Source organism: Petromyzon marinus, chromosome 68, assembly GCF_048934315.1.
Source record: "Petromyzon marinus isolate PM22_M1 ecotype Great Lakes invasive population chromosome 68, UKy_Petmar_22M1.pri1.0, whole genome shotgun sequence".
Lineage (NCBI taxonomy): Eukaryota > Metazoa > Chordata > Hyperoartia > Petromyzontiformes > Petromyzontidae > Petromyzon > Petromyzon marinus.
This window is the reverse complement of record NC_133734.1, coordinates 2,890,328-2,898,657: the sequence shown is the minus strand read 5'-3', so window position 1 is coordinate 2,898,657 and position 8,330 is coordinate 2,890,328. Positions and strand designations below refer to the sequence as shown.

The following is an 8,330-nucleotide window of genomic DNA, read 5'->3' as shown; positions in this document are numbered from 1 at the left end:
TCACTCCACTCACTCCACTCACTCTACTCACTCCACTCACTCCACTCACTCCACTCACCTAACTCCCTCCACTCACTCCACTCACTCCACTCCACTCACTCCACTCACTCCACTCACTCCACTCACTCCACTCACTCTACTCACTCCACTCACTCCACTCACTCCACTCACTCCACTCACTCCCTCCCTCCACTCACTCCACTCACTCCACTCACTCCACTCACTCCACTCACTCCCTCACTCCACTCCCTCCACTCACTCCCTCCCTCCACTCACTCCACTCACTCCACTCACTCCACTCACTCCACTTACTCACTCACTCCACTCACTCACTCCACTCACTCCACTCACTCCACTCACTCCACTCAACTCACTCCACTCACTCCACTCACTCCACTCACTCCCTCACTCCACTCACTCCACTCACTCCACTCACTCACTCCACTCACTCCACTCACTCCACTCACTCACTCCACTCACTCCACTCACTCCACTCACTCACTCCACTCACTCCACTCACTCCACTCACTCTCCATCCCTCCACTCACTCCACTCACCTCACTCCACTCACTCCACTCACTCCACTCACTCTCCATCCCTCCACTCACTCCACTCACCTCATTCCACTCACTCCACTCACTCCACTCACTCCCTCCACTCACTCCACTCACTCCACTCACTCCACTCACTCACTCCACTCACTCCACTCACTCCACTCACTCTACTCACTCCCTCACTCCACTCACTCCACTCACTCCACTCACTCCACTCACTCCACTCACTCCCTCACTCCCTCACTCCACTCACTCCACTCACTCCACTCACTCCCTCACTCCACTCACTCCACTCACTCCACTCACTCCACTCACTCTCTCACTCCCTCCCTCAACTCACTCCACTCACTCCACTCACTCCACTCACTCCCTCACTCCACTCACTCCACTCACTCTACTCACTCCACTCACTCCACTCACTCCACTCACTCCCTCACTCTACTCACTCCACTCACTCCACTCACTCCACTCACTCCACTCACTCCCTCCCTCCCTCCCCTCCCTCCCTCCCCTCCCACCCTCCACTCCCTCCCCTCTCCCTCCCTCCCCTCCCTCCCTCCCTCCCTCCCCTCCCTCCCTCCCCTCCCTCCCCTCCCTCCCCTCCCTCCCTCCCTCCCCTCCCTCCCCTCCCTCCCCTCCCTCCCTCCCCTCCCTCCACTCCCTCCCTCCCTCCCCTCCCTCCCTCCCTCCCTCCCTCCCTCCCCTCCCTCCCTCCCTCCCTCCCCTCCCTCCCTCCCTCCCTCCCTCCCCTCCCTCCATCCCTCCCTCCCCTCCCTCCACTCCCTCCCCTCCCTCACTCCCTCCCCTCCCTCCCTCCCCTCCCTCCCTCCCGAGTGGAATCTCTTTCCAACTCGGGGATGTTTGAGTCTCCGCCGGAACCTTCAATGAATGAGGCGGCGACTGGAGAGATGTTGTCACTCTCACCTGTTACACCTGTGAGAGATGTTGTTACTACTCACCTGTTACACCTGTGAGAGATGTTGTCACTCTCACCTGTTACACCTGTGTGAGATGTTGTTACTACTCACCTGTTACACCTGTGTGAGATGTTGTCACTACTCACCTGTTACACCTGTGAGAGATGTTGTCACTACTCACCTGTTACACCTGTGAGAGATGTTGTCACTACTCACCTGTTACACCTGTGTGAGATGTTGTTACTACTCACCTGTTACACCTGTGTGAGATGTTGTCACTCTCACCTGTTACAACTGTGAGAGATGTTGTTACTACTCACCTGTTACACCTGTGAGAGATGTTGTCACTACTCACCTGTTACACCTGTGAGAGATGTTGTCACTGTCACCTGTTACACCTGTGTGAGATGTTGTTACTACTCACCTGTTACACCTGTGAGAGATGTTGTTACTACTCACCTGTTACATCTGTGAGAGATGTTGTTACTACTCACCTGTTACACCTGTGAGATTTTGTCACTCTCACCTGTTACACCTGTGTGAGATGTTGTCACTCACACCTGTTACACCTGTGAGAGATGTTGTTACTACTCACCTGTTACACCTGTGAGAGATGTTGTCACTACTCACCTGTTACACCTGTGCGAGATGTTGTCACTACTCACCTGTTACACCTGTGAGAGATGTTGTCACTACTCACCTGTTACACCTGTGTGAGATGTTGTCACTCTCACCTGTTACACCTGTGAGAGATGTTGTTACTACTCACCTGTTACACCTGTGAGAGATGTTGTCACTCTCACCTGTTACACCTGTGTGAGATGTTGTTACTACTCACCTGTTACACCTGTGTGAGATGTTGTCACTACTCACCTGTTACACCTGTGAGAGATGTTGTCACTACTCACCTGTTACACCTGTGAGAGATGTTGTCACTACTCACCTGTTACACCTGTGTGAGATGTTGTTACTACTCACCTGTTACACCTGTGTGAGATGTTGTCACTCTCACCTGTTACAACTGTGAGAGATGTTGTTACTACTCACCTGTTACACCTGTGAGAGATGTTGTCACTACTCACCTGTTACACCTGTGTGAGATTTTGTCACTCTCACCTGTTACACCTGTGTGAGATGTTGTTACTACTCACCTGTTACACCTGTGTGAGATGTTGTCACTCACACCTGTTACACCTGTGTGAGATGTTGTTACTACTCACCTGTTACACCTGTGTGAGATGTTGTTACTACTCACCTGTTACACCTGTGAGAGATGTTGTCACTACTCACCTGTTACACCTGTGCGAGATGTTGTCACTACTCACCTGTTACACCTGTGAGAGATGTTGTCACTACTCACCTGTTACACCTGTGTGAGATGTTGTCACTCTCACCTGTTACACCTGTGAGAGATGTTGTTACTACTCACCTGTTACACCTGTGTGAGATGTTGTGACTCTCACCTGTTACACCTATGAGAGATGTTGTTACTATCACCTGTTACACCTGTGTGAGATGTTGTCACTCTCACCTGTTACACCTGTGTGAGATGTTGTCACTCTCACCTGTTACACCTGTGAGAGATGTTGTCACTCTCACCTGTTACACCTGTGAGAGATGTTGTCACTACTCACCTGTTACACCTGTGAGAGATGTTGTCACTCTCACCTGTTACACCTGTGAGAGATGTTGTCACTCTCACCTGTTACACCTGTGAGAGATGTTGTCACTACTCACCTGTTACACCTGTGAGAGATGTTGTCACTACTCACCTGTTACACCTGTGTGAGATGTTGTCACTACTCACCTGTTACACCTGTGTGAGATGTTGTTACTACTCACCTGTTACACCTGTGTGAGATGTTGTCACTCTCACCTGTTACACCTGTGAGAGATGTTGTTACTACTCACCTGTTACACCTGTGTGAGATGTTGTCACTACTCACCTGTTACACCTGTGTGAGATGTTGTCACTACTCACCTGTTACACCTGTGAGAGATGTTGTCACTACTCACCTGTTACACCTGTGTGAGATGTTGTCACTATCACCTGTTACACCTGTGAGAGATGTTGTCACTACTCACCTGTTACACCTGTGAGAGATGTTGTTACTTCTCACCTGTTACACCTGTGAGAGATGTTGTCACTCTCACCTGTTACACCTGTGTGAGATGTTGTCACTCTCACCTGTTACACCTGTGAGAGATGTTGTCACTACTCACCTGTTACACCTGTGTGAGATGTTGTTACTACTCACCTGTTACACCTGTGTGAGATGTTGTCACTACTCACCTGTTACACCTGTGTGAGATGTTGTTACTACTCACCTGTTACACCTGTGTGAGATGTTGTTACTACTCACCTGTTACACCTGTGAGAGATGTTGTTACTACTCACCTGTTACACCTGTGTGAGATGTTGTCACTATCACCTGTTACACCTGTGTGAGATGTTGTTACTACTCACCTGTTACACCTGTGAGAGATGTTGTCACTACTCACCTGTTACACCTGTGTGAGATGTTGTCACTCTCACCTGTTACACCTGTGTGAGATGTTGTTACTACTCACTTGTTACACCTGTGAGAGATGTTGTCACTACTCACCTGTTACACCTGTGAGAGATGTTGTTACTACTCACCTGTTACACCTGTGAGAGATGTTGTTACTACTCACCTGTTACACCTGTGAGAGATGTTGTCACTACTCACCTGTTACACCTGTGAGAGATGTTGTCACTCTCACCTGTTACACCTGTGTGAGATGTTGTCACTACTCACCTGTTACACCTGTGAGAGATGTTGTCACTACTCACCTGTTACACCTGTGTGAGATGTTGTCACTACTCACCTGTTACACCTGTGAGAGATGTTGTCACTCTCACCTGTTACACCTGTGAGAGATGTTGTCACTCTCAATTGTTACACCTGTGAGAGATGTTGTCATTCTCACCTGTTACACCTGTGAGAGATGTTGTTACTACTCACCTGTTACACCTGTGTGAGATGTTGTCACTATCACCTGTTACACCTGTGAGAGATGTTGTTACTACTCACCTGTTACACCTGTGAGAGATGTTGTTACTACTCACCTGTTACACCTGTGTGAGATGTTGTTACTACTCACCTGTTACACCTGTGTGAGATGTTGTCACTCTCACCTGTTACACCTGTGTGAGATGTTGTTACTACTCACCTGTTACACCTGTGTGAGATGTTGTCACTCTCACCTGTTACACCTGTGTGAGATGTTGTCACTACTCACCTGTGACACCTGTGTGAGATGTTGTCACTCTCACCTGTTACACCTGTGAGAGATGTTGTCACTCTCACCTGTTACACCTGTGAGAGATGTTGTTACTACTCACCTGTTACACCTGTGTGAGATGTTGTTACTACTCACCTGTTACACCTGTGTGAGATGTTGTCACTCACACCTGTTACACCTGTGAGAGATGTTGTCACTCTCACCTGTTACACCTGTGAGAGATGTTGTCACTCTCACCTGTTACACCTGTGAGAGATGTTGTTACTACTCACCTGTTACACCTGTGAGAGATGTTGTCACTGTCACCTGTTACACCTGTGTGAGATGTTGTCACTCACACCTGTTACACCTGTGTGAGATGTTGTCACTCTCACCTGTTACACCTGTGAGAGATGTTGTCACTACTCACCTGTTACACCTGTGTGAGATGTTGTCACTCTCACCTGTTACACCTGTGAGAGATGTTGTCACTCTCACCTGTTACACCTGTGAGAGATGTTGTTACTACTCACCTGTTACACCTGTGTGAGATGTTGTTACTACTCACCTGTTACACCTGTGTGAGATGTTGTTACTATCACCTGTTACACCTGTGTGAGATGTTGTCACTCTCACCTGTTACACCTGTGTGAGATGTTGTCACTCTCACCTGTTACACCTGTGAGAGATGTTGTCACTCTCACCTGTTACACCTGTGAGAGATGTTGTCACTCTCACCTGTTACACCTGTGAGAGATGTTGTTACTATCACCTGTTACACCTGTGTGAGATGTTGTCACTCTCACCTGTTACACCTGTGTGAGATGTTGTCACTCTCACCTGTTACACCTGTGAGAGATGTTGTCACTCTCACCTGTTACACCTGTGAGAGATGTTGTCACTACTCACCTGTTACACCTGTGAGAGATGTTGTCACTACTCACCTGTTACACCTGTGAGAGATGTTGTTACTACTCACCTTTTACAACTGTGTGAGATGTTGTTACTACTCACCTGTTACACCTGTGAGAGATGTTGTCACTCTCACCTGTTACACCTGTGTGAGATGTTGTTACTACTCACCTGTTACACCTGTGTGAGATGTTGTCACTCTCACCTGTTACACCTGTGAGAGATGTTGTTACTACTCACCTGTTACACCTGTGTGAGATGTTGTTACTACTCACCTGTTACACCTGTGAGAGATGTTGTCACTCACACCTGTTACACCTGTGTGAGATGTTGTCACTCTCAACTGTTACACCTGTGAGAGATGTTGTTACTACTCACCTGTTACACCTGTGTGAGATGTTGTCACTCTCACCTGTTACACCTGTGAGAGATGTTGTTACTACTCACCTGTTACACCTGTGTGAGATGTTGTTGTTACTACTCACCTGTTACACCTGTGAGAGATGTTGTCACTCTCACCTGTTACACCTGTGTGAGATGTTGTCACTCTCACCTGTTACACCTGTGAGAGATGTTGTCACGCTCACCTGTTACACCTGTGTGAGATGTTGTCACTGTCACCTGTTACACCTGTGAGAGATGTTGTCACTACTCACCTGTTACACCTGTGAGAGATGTTGTCACTCTCACCTGTTACACCTGTGAGAGATGTTGTCACTCTCATCTGTTACACCTGTGTGAGATGTTGTTACTACTCACCTGTTACACCTGTGTGAGATGTTGTCACTCTCACCTGTTACACCTGTGAGAGATGTTGTTACTACTCACCTGTTACACCTGTGAGAGATGTTGTTACTACTCACCTGTTACACCTGTGTGAGATGTTGTCACTCTCACCTGTTACACCTGTGAGAGATGTTGTTACTACTCACCTGTTACACCTGTGTGAGATGTTGTCACTCTCACCTGTTACACCTGTGTGAGATGTTGTTACTACTCACCTGTTACACCTGTGTGAGATGTTGTTACTACTCACCTGTTACACCTGTGTGAGATGTTGTTACTACTCACCTGTTACACCTGTGTGAGATGTTGTCACTCTCACCTGTTACACCTGTGAGAGATGTTGTTACTACTCACCTGTTACACCTATGTGAGAGATGTTGTTACTACTCTCACCTGTTACACCTGTGAGAGATGTTGTTACTAATCACCTGTTACACCTGTGTGAGATGTTGTTACTACTCACCTGTTACACCTGTGAGAGATGTTGTCACTCTCACCTGTTACACCTGTGAGAGATGTTGTCACTCTCACCTGTTACACCTGTGTGAGATGTTGTTACTACTCACCTGTTACACCTGTGAGAGATGTTGTTACTATCACCTGTTACACCTGTGTGAGATGTTGTCACTACTCACCTGTTACACCTGTGAGAGATGTTGTTACTATCACCTGTTACACCTGTGTGAGATTTTGTCACTCTCACCTGTTACACCTGTGAGAGATGTTGTCACTCTCACCTGTTACACCTGTGTGAGATGTTGTTACTACTCACCTGTTACACCTGTGAGAGATGTTGTCACTCTCATCTGTTACACCTGTGTGAGATGTTGTCACTCTCACCTGTTACACCTGTGTGAGATGTTGTCACTCTCACCTGTTGCACCTGTGAGAGATGTTGTTACTACTCACCTGTTACACCTGTGAGAGATGTTGTTACTACTCACCTGTTACACCTGTGAGAGATGTTGTTACTACTCACCTGTTACACCTGTGTGAGATGTTGTCACTCTCACCTGTTACACCTGTGAGAGATGTTGTCACTACTCACCTGTTACACCTGTGAGAGATGTTGTTACTACTCACCTGTTACACCTGTGAGAGATGTTGTTACTACTCACCTGTTACACCTGTGAGAGATGTTGTCACTGTCACCTGTTACACCTGTGAGAGATGTTGTTACTACTCACCTGTTACACCTGTGTGAGATGTTGTCACTACTCACCTGTTACACCTGTGTGAGATGTTGTTACTACTCACCTGTTACACCTGTGAGAGATGTTGTCACTACTCACCTGTTACACCTGTGTGAGATGTTGTCACTACTCACCTGTTACACCTGTGAGAGATGTTGTCATTCTCACCTGTTACACCTGTGTGAGATGTTGTCACTGTCACCTGTTACACCTGTGAGAGATGTTGTTACTACTCACCTGTTACACCTGTGAGAGATGTTGTCACTCTCACCTGTTACACCTGTGTGAGATGTTGTTACTACTCACCTGTTACACCTGTGAGAGATGTTGTCACTACTCACCTGTTACACCTGTGAGAGATGTTGTCACTCTCACCTGTTACACCTGTGAGAGATGTTGTTACTACTCACCTGTTACACCTGTGTGAGATGTTGTCACTCTCACCTGCTACACCTGTGAGAGATGTTGTCACTATCACCTGTTACACCTGTGAGAGATGTTGTTACTACTCACCTGTTACACCTGTGAGAGATGTTGTCACTCTTCACCTGTTACACCTGTGAGAGATGTTGTCACTACTCACCTGTTACACCTGTGAGAGATGTTGTTACTACTCACCTGTTACACCTGTGAGAGATGTTGTCACTCTCACCTGTTACACCTGTGAGAGATGTTGTTACTACTCACCTGTTACACCTGTGTGAGATGTTGTCACTACTCAC

General features: G+C 47.5%; 1 protein-coding gene across 1 annotated transcript in view; it reads left to right on the top strand.

The window, feature by feature from the left end:
- LOC116956954 (integrin alpha-X-like) overlaps window positions 1–8,330 on the top strand; it is a 110,813-nt gene that overhangs the window by 63,965 nt on the left and 38,518 nt on the right. The window lies entirely within an intron of this gene.